General features: G+C 36.8%; 1 protein-coding gene across 4 annotated transcripts in view; it reads right to left on the bottom strand.

The window, feature by feature from the left end:
• Positions 1–15583, bottom strand: part of Mef2c (myocyte enhancer factor 2C) — a 149673-nt gene that overhangs the window by 80214 nt on the left and 53876 nt on the right. The window lies entirely within an intron of this gene.

Genomic DNA, 15583 nt, shown 5'->3' with positions numbered 1-15583 from the left:
TTACTCCTGTGTGGTATGCTTTCACTCTAGTTTTCTTTTCCTTTTGCAAAAACAATGGTATAGAGCTTCCAGAGCCTTGGGTGCTAACACGGTCAGAGACAAAGCAATTACTCTAAGTGATTTTTGTCTACGATTTGAAAACGTGTGATGTCTAGATGGTAGAATGGGAAACTGCAGATGCAGACACACTAAACCTGTTGGAAGGAAAGTGGGGAAGAGGCTTGACCTCACTGGCCCAGGAGACAACTTCATAAACAGAACACCAGCAGCACAGGCTCTAAGAGCAACAATCGATAAATGGGACCTCAGGAAACTGAAAAGGACACTGTTGTCAGAACAAAATGACAGCCTACATATTGGGAAACTATCTTCACCAAATCCAACAGAGGGCTCATATCCAGAATATATAAAGAACTCAAGAAGTTAAAAAGCAACAAATCAAGTGATCCAGTTAAAAAATGGGGTATAGAGCTAACCACAGAATTCTCAACAGAGGAATACTGAGTGGCAGAGAAACACTTAAAGAAATGCTCAACATCCCTAGTCATCAGGATAAGGCAAATCAAAATGACCCTGAGATTTCACCTTACAACAATCATAACGGCTAAGTTCAAAAACTCAAGTAACAATACATGCTGGAGAGGATGTGGAGAACGGGATACCCTACTCCATTGCTGCATTCTCTGGGAACTGAGTTGGACATTGGGAAGTACTGTTAGGACTTTGGTTTCATTCTTCTGTTTCTCATTTTCTTCTCTAAGGTCAGTAATTGTCATCTCTGACTTTTTCTTTTCTAGTCCAATCTATGACGAAGTCCCATAATCCCTTCCCTGCAAATAATTTGTCAAGTTCATACTTCTCTATTTCTCTGGTGGCCCAATCATTCATATCCTTATCACCATAGATAGCCTAGCAGCTTCCTAGCCTGTATGATCTCCCTGCCTGCAATCACTGTCTTTGATTCATCTCATTTTGCAAAATCTCACTCTACACACTTTTTCTCCGTTAACTGTCTCCAGCAGCTCCTGTTTCCAGTTTTGCATGCGTTATACTTGTCAGTCCCGTCAAAAGTAAATGCATATATCTCACTCTTGCAACTTCAGTGTTCTTTAAACTTCACCTTCTCCTTCTGGCCTACCTACCCAAAGACATGAACATCATTAATTATAAACGCATTTATGGTATAGTGTTTCCTAGCAAGCATTATGTGGTGTATCATTACCAGAAACGTCTTCCAAGAAATGTCCTATGACCTCAGAGATTTGGTAGTAAGGCAGGTTGGTGTATTAGAGGCTGAGAAACCTTTGAACTACACCTGCTTCCCCAACCTATGGCTTACAGTGCCATGATTTCTTTTGAGAAACACATACAATGTTTTGGAACTAGTTTTCCGAGGCGCATACTTCGGGAGTTGACTAGCTCATTTAGTGTTGTTTTATTTAAATACAATGGGTCTTCCCGCGGCCAGCTCACAGTTTACTGCCATTTATTTGTAACTCCTAAGTCCAGGTTCCCATTATTTTCTTTGATTCCAGAAAAACCATTTGATTAGCACTGTCATAGCATCCCTGGACTATCCAAAGTTCCTAGCTCAGCTTCAGTGTTAACTCTAGGATCTCCTTCTTCCATGTTGCTCATCTTGTCATAAGCTCAGGGTCCTTATATTGAGACCAAATAAAGGGTATGTCTTGGTAGCATGAAGAGTTTCCTGAAGCTGTCTGAGAGTTGCTGTTCCTGGTGAGAGGATAGGGCTGAGCTTATCAGCACTGGCTTACTATCCTTTGGAATACAAAGTAATTTCCTAGCAGCCCACACAAACCAGTTAATCTCCATTCAGATGTTATTTTAGCTTGGGCAATTTTGCTTCACAGTAGCTATCAATGCCTTACCATTATTTTTGTTTGGTTTGTTTACTCTTTTTCTGAAGTGCTTCTGATAAAATAACCTAGCATTTTATTTTCATATCTGCTTATCATAGTACTTGAAGAGCTTTTATTCTGGTTATTTGGATGAGTTATGACTGACATTAAGGATGGGTTGGAGACTTTCTTATTGGAATGGATAAATAAGTATTATCATTAATTATAGTGAACTATTCAAAAATTAACATTTCTTTGAGATGCAATTTTAGACACAACTGCATACTTATGTCTTATTCAGTGAAATAGGCTACAGTGTAGTAAATACAAAAGATCTGAGGTAATATGGTCTCATGTGTATGGAACCACTTTTAATTAGACTTCATGACCACAAACTGTAGGTGAAATGTCTAAATACAGTATGGTTTCTGTTGTACAATCTCAGAACTTAGCATGGTATAACACTCATCACCAAAGTAAATGTAAGACAGAAATATCACTAAAACCACTATTTGTGTTTACTCTTAGATGCTCTTCACCTTTTGTGAAACCAAATAGGTTGCTGGATAATGCATACTTATTTAATAATACCTGTCAAAAGTCAGTGCATATAGCTTCTTTTCATTAAAACTGCATCTGAAATGATGACTGTATTAAAGCAGTTAAGAAAATATCTTCAAAATCTACTCTTAATTGCTCTAAATTTAATTCTGTATTATGTTCATATTCTTCATGCAAACTCAAAATGTATTTCATAATGCTTTTTCTCATTGTTCATAGTTAGATAAAACTATTTTTTAAGCATTAAGCTTTTCAAAGAGATCTGGGATATTACTCTTCATTTAAAATATGCCACTCAATGACAAAGATTGCAATTCAGAGCTTTTATACTTAAATATAATAATGTATTGTAATGATTACATTTTTCATAACCTGCCAATAGTATGTAATGGGGACAAGTCCATATTTCTATTTCAATAGCATATTTTGAACCTTAGGTGATACAGAAAACTGCTTTTACAGCAGTTAAGTAAAAACATGTTCTCTCCAAGTGTTTACATCAATCCAGTTGCATCGAGAGAAGAATAAAGCCACTATTTTTTAAGTGGACACCATAATTCAACATCTAGTTTATAGAATTAAAAAGATTTAGTAAATACATTCACATTAAAAAAATAACTACACTGTAAGCACTGACTGTTTTATTTTTCCATTGAATCTTTCCATAGCTACTCATTCAATGATCATGATGTATGACGATATTTCAATATTGGGCTATATAGTAATCCTAAATTTTAAGTTTTAGCAAAGGTACAAATATCACATATTTTATGACAACCCTATTTAGGAGAGATGTGAAATTGAGGTTGGAATGTGAAATTGAAAAGAGTCAGATTTGTTGAATGCAGCTTTATATAAATCCAGTTGTAGAGAAATTATAAAATTCTTGTGAGAAATAGTTTTTACTGATGACTTTCTAAATTTCCAATGCATTGAGGTGCAATATCTATTGAGTGTTCTTGAGTCTTCTCCATGTTTCACATATGTGCTAGATTCTACACTGTTCATTACATAAAATAATATTTCTTTAGGTTATGTCACGTCTCTGTGGTTGGAGAAGAAAATCATCCACTGCCTCAATGCATACAGAATCTTCCTTCCTAACATCAACATACATTATCTGACCAATAAATTTCTATTTCCCATTATGCCTAATGATTTGGTGTGGCACTATTATCTAGTTGTTTTAACTTAGCTTCTGATTTCAGACCAAATTTCTCTAACACAATTGAGATGATTCTGAAATAAAGTTTACTTTCCTGGGATTATTTCTTACATTGTGGTTGGTCAGAACTGCTTATGGCATTATGATCCTTCCCTTAACCTTGTGGCTTCCAGCTGCCCTCCCACTGCCCTGAAAGGCTTAGTTTAAATCATAACTTCTAAAGGCTTTCTCTGCCATATTCAGATAAGAATCAGCCCCTCATTTTAGTTTTCCAGTATTGACTAAATTGTTGACTGATTGATGAGACATGCTGTCTGTATGTATCCCATGTTGGCACTGACCCATCTTATTTCAGCCTTCCAATTGTTGGGTTACAGGTCTGTACTGGCTCCTCCAATAACTTGTACAGGCCTTTATTTCCAAAGGTATTCTAACATTATGGAGTTGATTGCTTATGAATCTGTCTTTCTTTGCTACTTTTCAGTCCTCTAAGATACGAGAGGAGCCTTCACACAACTACCTTGTGGGTATAGACTGATTTGCTGCTGAATATAGATTACAGAATAGAAATACTCTATTTCAAATAACTTTGACTGCGTCAGTATAATTTTCTGTTAAAAGTAGAAGCTTTCTTTCCTTGCCTTTTGGGAAGCTAAACTCTTAAAGATAAGAGATTCTTGACACACACATATATAAATATTCTAACAAGTTACTGTCGTGAATCTTGAGAGAAAGCAAGCAATTATACTATTTTGAAATTTATACTATGGAAAGCAGAGGATATCCAGAACAGAATACATATGTATAGATGATCTAGACCTCAAGAAAAGTTCAATGAAGAGTATTTTTGAGTTTGTGCCTGGCTGATGCATCATAAAGGGTGGAAAAGTGTGACGATAGAAGTGTATTTTTATAGTTGCAGACACAGAGAGAAAAAGGAGGACTGAAGGCTGTGGGGGATGACTTAGTTCATAAATTGCCCACTGTGTAAACATAAGGTTCTAAGTCTCCAGCACTCACTTAAAGGCACATGCAGTACTCATTTGTTATCAGGGCTAGGGGCTTGGAGGTGGAGTCAGGTGGATCCCTGGAGCTTACTGATCTGACAGACTAACCAATCATTGAGCGACAAGCTCATTGAGAGACCCTGTCTTTAGAAAATGCGGTGACAGGGGACAGAGAAAGACACAGAAAACAGATCTAGAGCCTCCATATATATGAGCACATGTGCCCACATGCATGCATACCCAAAAACACATATTTCCCCTACCTCCACACCCAGAGGAAGCTCAGAGTTTGGGATGACTGTGTTTGTCAATCAAGCTTCCTTTGCGCCTTCAGGCTTATGCCTTTTAATGTATGTTTTTGTACATTTGAGAATGGGTAACAGTAATTTGGTGAAGATCCATACTTAAAACGTGAATTAATTAACCACGACTAAGTGTGAAGGAGTATCTAGGAAATCACTGTGGAATTTAGTCACTTTCCATTACCGGGAAAAAATATAACATGGTTTTTCGTGAAAATGCAAGGCATGCTAGTTAGATCTGCATGTAACATAAATGTGGAGAGCAGAGCTAACACAGTAGATAGCAGAGTCTATAACTTCTACAGACTTTAAGAAATTGAGTCACAAGAGAGCCTTACCAGGCCACAGAGGAAGACAGTGCAGGTAGATGAGACCTGATAGACTAGGATCAGAAGGAAGGAGAGAAAGACCTCGCCTTTCAGTGGACTTGGGGAGGAGCATGCATGGAGAAGGGGGAGGGAGGGTGGAATTAAGAAGGGAGGAGGAAGGAGGCCACCAGGGGATACAAAGTGAATTAAGTGTAATTAATAAAAATTAGAATAAAAAAAGGAAAAAAAAGAAAAAAAACCAAGTGAGCTGAATCAAACAGGTGATTATGAAATTTGCATTCATAGCTTATTTTTTTATTAATTAATTCAATTTTCATCTTAGCCATAGGCTCCTTTCTCTTCTCCCACCAGTCTCATAGTCACTGTCACATCCTTTCTCTCTCTTATTCCTAGAATAGGGGGACCTCCCTACCCAGACACCCAGCTCATCTAGTCACAGGAAGACTGACTTCATCTTCCTCCCCTGTGGCATGGTAGGGAAGTTCTATCAGAGGAAAGTTATGGAAAAGCAGGAAACATAGTCCATTTCAGAGATATACCCTAATTAGTGGGCAGATATGAAACCTAAGATGCTCATTGGACTTATCTTCTTGGGGTTTGTACATTTTAGTATTTCTATCCTGTACTATATGACAAAAATCTGCTTATAAGTGAGTGTATACCATGTGTGCCTTTCTGGCTCTGTGTTACCTCACTCAGGATGATCTTTTCTAGTTCCATACAGTTGCCTGCAATTTCGTTATTTCAACTGTTTTTAATGGCTGGGTAGTATTCCATTGTGTAAATGTACCACAGTTTCTTTATTCATAATATGCTGGCAAGGATGTGGAGAAAGAGAAACACTCCTCCATTACTGGTAGGAGTGCAAACTTGTACAACCACTTTGGAAAACAATCTGGTGCTTTCTCAGAAAACTGGGAATAGCCATATCACAAGACCCAGCTATAACATATACCTGAAAGAAGCTATACCATACAACATGGAAATTTGCTCAGCCATGTTCATAGGACGTTTATTTGTAATAGCCAGAACCAGAAACAACCTAGATGTCCCTCAACTTAAGAATGGATAAACACTTTCTAAAAAACATGGTACATGGTTTTGTGGGAAGGGTTTAAAATTTATAATGGCCACAGTGGGCATAAACTATCTTGACTGATCCTTCCGTTACTCAGAATAATCTTTGGTGACTATGTCAGGTGCTATAAGTTATATTGTAAGATATTGATGAAATTAAACCATTGATAGGATGACAAAGTGACTGATACAGGGTCTGAGAATAATTCTGGAGGCAAAGCTATTGAAGGAATTTTCTACTTTTAACCCTGTCCTACTCAGAATGTTAAAACAAAATGCTAAGCATTTTGGCATGTATGTCTTGTCTTATTCTAGAAAGAAAAGTACTGTTGAATACTATCCATTCAAGAGAAAGGAATGTGTAGGAATGAGAGTGAGCGAAGACTGGGGTTCATCTTACTGCCCTTATTTGTGAACTTGTTCTTCTACAGGTACATGTTGAGGTCCAAACAGAATGTGCTTCTAAGGTAACAACTCTTGTTGTTGACCTACAGCTCTTCTTCCAGGTTTTACATCTTCACACTCTATAGATGGTATTGACTTACGGTAGAGAAGAATAAGATTGACTAATAATAAAGGTCAAATAATCTTATGCTTTAGTAGTTCAACTTTACCAATTCATCCTAATTATTATTATTATTATCCTAAGTTTCATGTACCAAGAAGACAGCACTGTGACTTTGTAATTAGGGTCCATCACCTTGTTTTAACAGTACTCACTTATGTTTTAATGTGTATCACTTGCATCATGACTTTCCTTAAAAATTGAGTCCATCATTGTAAGTTAAAGTTAAAAAATAATAATTGAATATTTATTGCATGAATAGATAGATGAATGCTTTTTCTACAAAATGGAGGTTTTCAAATATAAACTCTTGTATATGCTCAGACTAAATGAAAAAAAAAAAAAAAAGCTTACTGCCAACAGGAGACACGATCAAAGAGTTACTCTAAGTTTTTGTCATTTTAACCAATAGCGAAAACATTCATTCCATGAAGTTGAGCCAAATAGAAAAACTGAATGGAGTCATATTCTACTTAAGTTTGTAGATGAAATCAGAGAATACTGTTTATCATGTTGGTTTAGACAGAAACATTGGCTTTGGTAAAATTTTTTGAGATGGTCAAAGCCTTTCTGCTAAGCTGTTTTAGGACACTTACTAGAACCTCCAGCAGGCCAAAGTTGGCAGTCTGCCACCCTCCTTCCTCATGTGGGTACTATGCATACAGAGGTAAGTGACTTTATGCGAAACTATACAACTAGTCCATAGATGAACTAGAAATAATACCTTTTCCATGCATACTGCACGTTTCTCTAGTCATGCTTTCCCTCTTCTAGGTAACCGTCTAGCTCATGAGCAGAAGCTCCTCATGGCTTAAGTTCAGCCCAGTGTTAGCTGTGCATGTATTTTTTTTTAATTTGCTTTCATAATTACTGACACTGAGAACATTAATTCATGTAAAGGTGGCTTCCTAGGTTAAAGTAAATAAAATGAGACTGCTAATATTAAATTGAGAACAGTGGTTTCTGCTTCCACCAATAAACCAGTGATGCTTTTGTGTGGTTCTGTAGTCCTGGCTGCCCTCGGACATTCAAGCCATTCCCACGAAAGCTGGTGAGAACCACACACAAGTATGAGTAGGCAGATACTATTTCTATATTTATAGATGTTTCAGTTTCCCAAAACAGGAAGTACTTGCAAATACAGGTCTGCTCACAGCTAGAATAAAAATAATGGAACTTGGATCTCCATAAAGACATAAACCACAGAGGCAGTTTAAACACCAAGTTTTAAAATCAGAGGACAGGTCCTGAATAGTTTCTTCCATGGCTTACTGAGTAATGGAAAGGGTATTTTGGGGTCTGTTTCTCCCGTACAATTGTCCCACATCTCTTTATGTTCCTAGTCACCTCTAAAGAACTTAGCTCTGTATTAATAATGGGAATCCTTGCCCCTTACTGGAAAGAGTTCTGAAGAAATGAAAGAGATGAACCTCTTCAAACAGTAGTTTCTACACCACAAAAAATATCTGAGGGAGAAACCAGGATTATTTCAGTCTACCTCTAAGGGAAGCTGCATTAATTTTGTGTAGAGTCTGAAACCACAGTACTTGAAGCCTGATTCTAATGAAATGTTTTTGTATTGAATGTTTTGTATTATTGGCCCTCCAACCCTCCCTCTTCTTCCCCCTCCTTCTGTCCTTCTTTTCTTCTTATTCTCTCCTCCTCTCTCCCTTTCTCTTCCTTTCTCTGTCTCCCCCGTTCTCTCTTCTTTTTTTTCCAGTGCTGGCCTGAAAACAGAGTGCTCTGTAGATGGGTATGCATTCTACCTCTGGCAATTCTACCCTGAAGCCATATTTTTAACTCCTAAAGTAATTGTCATTTATTTTAGAATATTTTGGAACTAATATAGCAAACTAACCTTATTCTCAATGTTCTTACATTTTGCCACACCCCCCAAAATTAATATAGCTTTTCATATGAAAGTATTTTAACCCCACTTTCCTTTTTCCTCCTCCAGCGCCAAGATAATTTCCAGTCTCTTAAACTGAGGGAGATGAATGAGTAATGAGTGACAAGAGGCACAGTGCCTAGAGACAATGTGCTCTGTAATAACCCATGAGCTCCTGTGTCTTCCCATGTGTTTAACTGGTTAGGGATGGAGTCAAGAGTCTGTAACGACAATCTCTAATTGAAAAGAGGGAAATGGCCTTCTAAATGCTCCATTTTGCCCTCCCTTGTTCCTGTCAGTAAGTAATGGCACAACTGTTCTGAGTATCCCCCTTTAGTTTTATTTTGTTTAATTCAGTCTGTCATTAGAAAGGCTATGAGCTCTAGGCCTGATGATTACTCTCAGTGGGAGGAAGCAATGCCACTACAGACTTGTGTTCTAGACAAGCGCTCCTTTATACAATGACGGGCCTGCCATCCCAAATGAAAGGCTCTTTAAAGAGCAGTGAGGGGCTCTTTTAAGCAGACGGCAGCCATGTGCTTGTAACCCTCCAGCACTACTTGCAACGATGAGACAGCAGTGTGTTCTGCTGCAAAGGAGACTATTGTCCTCCTTAGCCTCCAGCAAAGCCAGCCACGTTTCAGGGAAATACGGAGGCGTTTCCACAGGACTTTCAAGCAGTGCTCCCTAACTTTCTCAACACAATAAAATGATTAAAACTTGGGTTCAGAAAATAGAATATAGGAATCTACCTGCCCCCTACCCTAAGTCAACACCCATGATTCCTAAATAAAAATTTAATCTTGTGTACTGCATGGTATTTTGAGAGTGGAAAATGTATAGAAGATTGGATCATAAACAACTGAGTGTCTATGGAAGACCCTGGGCTTTAAAAATTATTTTGGTGGACTTCTGATACATTTGATTATGCAAGGAAAGGGAAGGGCAGTGTTAATCATTAAGTTTGTCAGGGTTTAGAAGAAGGGCCTCTGGCAAAGTCTGGTAATGCTCTACTTTTTTTTTTTTTTTTTTTTTTTTCTCCTAAGGACCTTTTTTTTTTTTTTTTTTTTTTTTTTTTTTTTTTTGCTCCTAAGACACTATTTATTTATGTATTTATTTATGTATTTTTCAGTCTTTAAGATAATTTACTTGTGCAGTTTTGTAGAAAAGTACATGTGGCTTTCCTGTCAAACACCCATGTCTTTCTAGAGTCATGAAGATTTCTCTAGGCTGTAACTTTGTTCCAGATATTCCAGGTCTGCAACACCTAATCTGAGATGCTCAAAATCCCATCTTGAAATATATATGGTTGCGTATTTGTTTTCCACAGGAGAAAATGAAGAAGGAAAATTACTATCAACTAAAAATGAGGAGAGTGCTCAATGAGGAGGGTCTACCGTTTCTTTGCTGCAGAGTCCTGTGGCACACATGAGGTTGTGTCTCAGAATCGTGTTTAAGCAGGGAAATAAGCCACTGCCTGTGAAGATCATGATGAACCTCCCTCGCAACCAGGTACAACTTTAAAAAAAATTAATTATAATTTATTACAATTTATTTAATTTGTATACCAGCTGTGGCCCCCTCCCTCATCTTCTCCCAATCCTACCCATCCTCCCTCTTCTCTCCCTATGCCTCTTCCCTAGTCCCCTGATAGGGGAGGTCCTTCTCCCCTTCTATTTGATCCTAGCCTATCAGGTCTTATCAGGACCTAAAACTCCAGCTCAGATGTAGCCCATAGACTCTCCAAGTGGGGTTCCTAGTTAGGAAAACAGGGGCTTCTCTGGCATGAACTCTGTGGCAGGCTCTCTGATCACCTCCCCCTGGGAATGGGGGTGCAGCCTTGCCAGGCCACAGAGAGAGACTATGCTCTACATTTTAAAAGAGAGTTCTATCATGCAATAACTTAAACATACTTGTATGTGCTGTTGAGGTCTGTTTGGTTCTATAAAGAACTGACTTCTATAGTAAATACACACTCTAGAGCCACCACAGCTGCTTCTGTGCACCTTCATCTGCTCAAGACACCAATTTGAAGTGCAGAAGAAACAAACCTAGTATCTGGGGGGAGGGAGGAGAGAGGAGGAGAGCAACAGCAGAGCCCTAAGTTAAAGGTCAAAGAGCCCTACATTCCCTGCCGAGAAAACTCAGGAAGCACATTTGTCTGCGCTTTCCTGTCATAACAGGAAGAGAGTAACTTCTTCCTTCCCACAATGGCTTCAGTTTTACCTCACAACTCCAATATTTTCTCCCTCAGGGCCTTCCAAATCAATCCTTGCAAGACAGAAGGCAGGAGGCTGCCTCAGCTGTAGTTTCCAAACAGTTACATTTGTTTAAATGTTATTTAAATGTTAGTGATTTCTTAAGCTAAACGGTTCCAATTTAAAATTAAAAGTTGAATTTCCAAACATCCAAATTGGTTTCTCTTATTCCCATTAATGGTCTAACATATTTCAAGAGAAACACAAATACACATTGCAAATGGGAAAACTTTTAGTCCTAAGTTTAATTATGTTTTTTTTATTTTATTTTTTACTATAGCTATTATTTTAAGAAAAAATATAGCTTCCAAATGTTTTTCAAAAAGTACAGTGGGTTATAAACTTTAGAATAATGCTTTCAACCATAACTTTAAAATTATTCCATTTAAAAGAAATCAATTATAATACTAAATGGAGTTTTGACTGTAAAGAACATGGCTTTTAATATGCTTACTAATATTTCATTTGCTTTACAGCTTAGAAAAACTTTCTTAATCTATGTGGTCTATTTTTAATGTTCATATTCCTAGTATTGGTTTCTCAGTAAAACTATGTCACATTTAGTGTATGCATTTACAAAGCAAGAGGTGACTCGAACTAAGAAATAGTGTGAGCAAGAAGTCACAGAACAGGGCATTTACTCTCAGCTTTCTAAAAAAAAAAAAAAAAAGTCGAAAAATTTTGAGATACACTAACGTAGTCTTACAGCTTTTAAGTTTTTTAATCTCTGAATAGAAATGATGTCAGATACACAAATTAGAAAGGGGACGATAAAACAACCTCAACATGCCAAGAAAACACTTATTTCTGACACGAAGAAGACTTAGCCTTCCATGACAGAGTTTTAACCACTCTTTGCTTTCCTATCACTGGAAAGCAAATGAATGTCTTTGACAGAAGTTGGGACAATCGTTCTCTGGCCTCAGAGAACAGATCTAGCTGACATAAATATAAAAACCCATATGGGATGGATATGTATATGCTGTGTGTTAACTCTATGAGACCATTTGTCAATAATTTTCAAATTGCTAGGTCTAAAATAAAAGAAACCAGCCTGGGGTTCTGTTAACCACACACGTGAGCATCCTGGCAACTCCTTGGTACTTTTATCTCTTTACTTAAAATTTCAAAAGTACAACAAACACCATTTTTCACCTTTATGGTTCTCTTTCCTAATCTCTTCCATAATAAATAATTCCAAATCTAATTAAGGACCTGTTCCCATCATAATTTTAAGATTAATTAGTAAGAAGATGAGGGTGCATGGGGAACTATGCAATAGACAGTTTCAATGTACATCAACTCTGAGCAATACCTTTCTTAACCCAACTATGATGCTCTACATTTCATTTATATAAAGTGACATGAACATAATTTTTATACAAGTTTGGGAAAAATAATAATCTGTTAAATATGTTATTAAGAAAAAATAACTATCATTATGCGGTATATACAAATTTACTTGGGCTGAGACAGAAAAATCAACATTTTTTTTTTTCATTGAAACTCCTAGTCTCAGCCTGGTAAAGATTCCTTCCTGAAGAAGGGTGGTTCAATGGTACTGTCTCAGTTACAGCTAGCAAGTATGAAGATGCTGTTTCTGGTGCTGCAGAAGGACGTGCCTTTGACAATGGGACTGTAGAAGAACTCTGCTCTTCAGGTCAGACTATAGAATTCACCAACAACTTGTTTCTCAGGGCAATTCATTTGCATTTCTCAACTATCTATTTATGTACATTTGAATGGTGAACCAATTGATTTCAACAAATTTTATTTAAGTAATTAGATATAATCTCCAAATATAGAATTATAGCCAGCCCTTTTTAATTTCTTCATATTCTGGATACCATCTAGAAGGGATATTACACTATAAATCCCTATGAAACTTGAGCTAAAATTTCAAGAACTGAATATAGACAAAAGGCAGACCTTTTTTTTTTTGAGTCATCTGAAAAAATTGCAATATTTTTTTTTATTTTTTAGTTCAGTACAAAATATAGCAGATTTAGCTGATAAAAGATTCAGTGTGCGCAAACTATCAGAGATGATGTCTACACTGAACATACTTTTGTGTTGTTCATGTAAAAAAACATCTAGAAGCCCGAGAGGAGAGGATATCAGAAAATGTAATAGCTATGAACTCTGAATTATTTTAATTTGTAAGAGGATTCACTTGACTTATTAAAAGGGGAATATTACCAATTGTCCTTCATTTATGTTCACATTATTGCACTGATAATTGCATACAATTTTCTTTGCTGGCAAAAAAATCCCCACAAAACTTACAGATCTGAAGGAAGAAATGAAAACTGGAGGCATTTATGTATGTGTATATAATATATTTGAATATATTTTTATGTATGTGTATATATAAGCTTTCTGTTTTAGGCTCTAGATCTTAGATGTGCTCTGTGCAGATACTTCCCTTTTGTAGATACCCATCTATTTAGATGTCTTTTTGTAACAAGTTGCACAAATATATTGGGATTTACTTATGTTAGCCTTTTCAAAGTAGGGAGGCTGAAAAATTCTGTACAAACATATGAGCAAATAGGTTTAGCCTTACTTAGCATTCTGAGTTTATATACATTGTTCTTTCTGTAGAAACAGGTTTCTGATTTTGTTTGTTAAAATGAGTCAGATAATAAGTTAATTAAAAATTCCATTGTTTCAAGCATCAAATTAAAAATGTGTATCATGTGAAAAAGGCCAAGACTATATGATTACCTAATCAGTAGGGGCGGAAAGTAAAAAGGAAAAATGAAGATGAGGAGATTGAAATTGTGGTTGGCAGAAGTGATAAAAACGGTAAAACGTATTTTAAAAACAATTTCGTCAGTAACACACATTCGAAAATAATCCCACATGCAAAGGATTTAAAAAACTACCTCTCACCCTCCCTTGTCATATGTCCTGCATTGTGCATGTCTCGTGTGCCCTTCCACGTCCACACATCATCCTCTCTGCAGCAGCATTGCTCTGGATGCCCTTCTAGCTGCTTGTCAGCAAGGAAGCCTCTTGGAATTCCTGTACTCTGTTCCACCTCCCTCCCGACATTTTCATTGTTCTTGTTTTAATGGTAGAGCGCTCTCAGAGTGAAGGCCCCACTTTTCTTTCATATGCTACACAGAACAGGAGCTGTGTTTATAGAAATCACAGTGAGCATAAGAAACAATGGGAAGAGTTAATCTGTACATGAGCACATATAGTCTAGGTACTTCATACACATCACTTCGTAACGGGCACGGCAATGTGATGGTTATTATGTTTAACTTAGTCTTCACTCTAATGATGACCTTCAGAGAGGTTAAATAGTTTGCCCGAGAGTTATTCTACTTTAGTGCAGTACAATAGACTACAGTGTCTATTAAACAGTTGTAACTGGAGAGTAATATTGCTAGTGTACAGCTGGAATTAGAAACAGGTTTATAAATCTCTAAAAGTTGAACTCTTATCCATTATCTTTTATAGGATGCAATATGATATGACAAGAAACTGACATGGAGTTAAATCTTGTCTTTTAGGCATTAAATTATGCAAGGTGCATCATGGCAACACTGAAAGAGGGATGTTTTGTTTTGAAGTTGAGGAATTTGAGAGTGGATCTTGGGCATTTTCTGCTCTTTGTTATAAAATATTGACCAGTTATTCAGAACTGAAGATGGCTCTCTAAGCCTTCCAGGATGTTGATCCACACAGGGTGAACTCCTTTGTTACTCTAGAGTCACACACCGGGCTCAAGCCCTGTTAGCTGTGCTCGGAATCCTCAGCCAACCGTTTTCTATCTCAAGCCTTAGGAATTCTGTTTCCTCTGGAATGCTGTAGTTCCCTAGTTTGCACCTGCTCAGAGAGGCAGGTAAATACAGCACCTTCTCACTGTTCTTTCATAGTGCCTTGATATTTTCATTCTCAGAACATAAATGAAATATTTTTTGTTCTGTATTTCTATAGTTGAAGTCTATTTCAGTCCACCAGAGGTCTATATGGCTAACTAGACAAACCAAGGCCAGCTTTGCTTTGTCAGTAAAGCTTCTTACTGAATATAGACACGTATCTATTATCTCTGGCTGCATTCAAAGCACCTTGGAAGAGGCTGAGTCAGAGACAGCATATATCATAATGCAAACACTATTTGTTACCTGGTTGTTTACAGAACTTGCTGCTTATCCCTAAATGAGACTGTTGTTCACTAGCGAATATTTACTTTTAGGCAGTCAAATAATACTTGTTGATTTAATAAATAACATGCAGCCACAGAATAGGATTACTAAGGATTAAATGGAATAATTTACATATCATCCTTGGAAAATAATTGGTAATGACTCTAATCAAGCTGTCTGAACATATCTGTAAGATGAGTTTGTTATACATATTGACAAACTTAACAATGACTAAGAAATTGACTTTATAAAATTAGAAACTGAAAAAACATAAAGTACAAAAAGATGTGAATTTTTATCTTTATTGTACTGTTTTATGTTTCTAACTTCGATTTGGAACTTTACCTGTTGTGTACTTGTTATAAAGGTAGAAATCAGTGTAAACTGCTATTCTGTCTGAAGATAGTTTTAT

This window comes from Psammomys obesus, unplaced genomic scaffold, assembly GCF_907164565.1.
Source record: "Psammomys obesus unplaced genomic scaffold, mPsaObe1.curated_primary_1811, whole genome shotgun sequence".
Lineage (NCBI taxonomy): Eukaryota > Metazoa > Chordata > Mammalia > Rodentia > Muridae > Psammomys > Psammomys obesus.
This window is presented reverse-complemented; position numbering and strand designations above follow the sequence as displayed.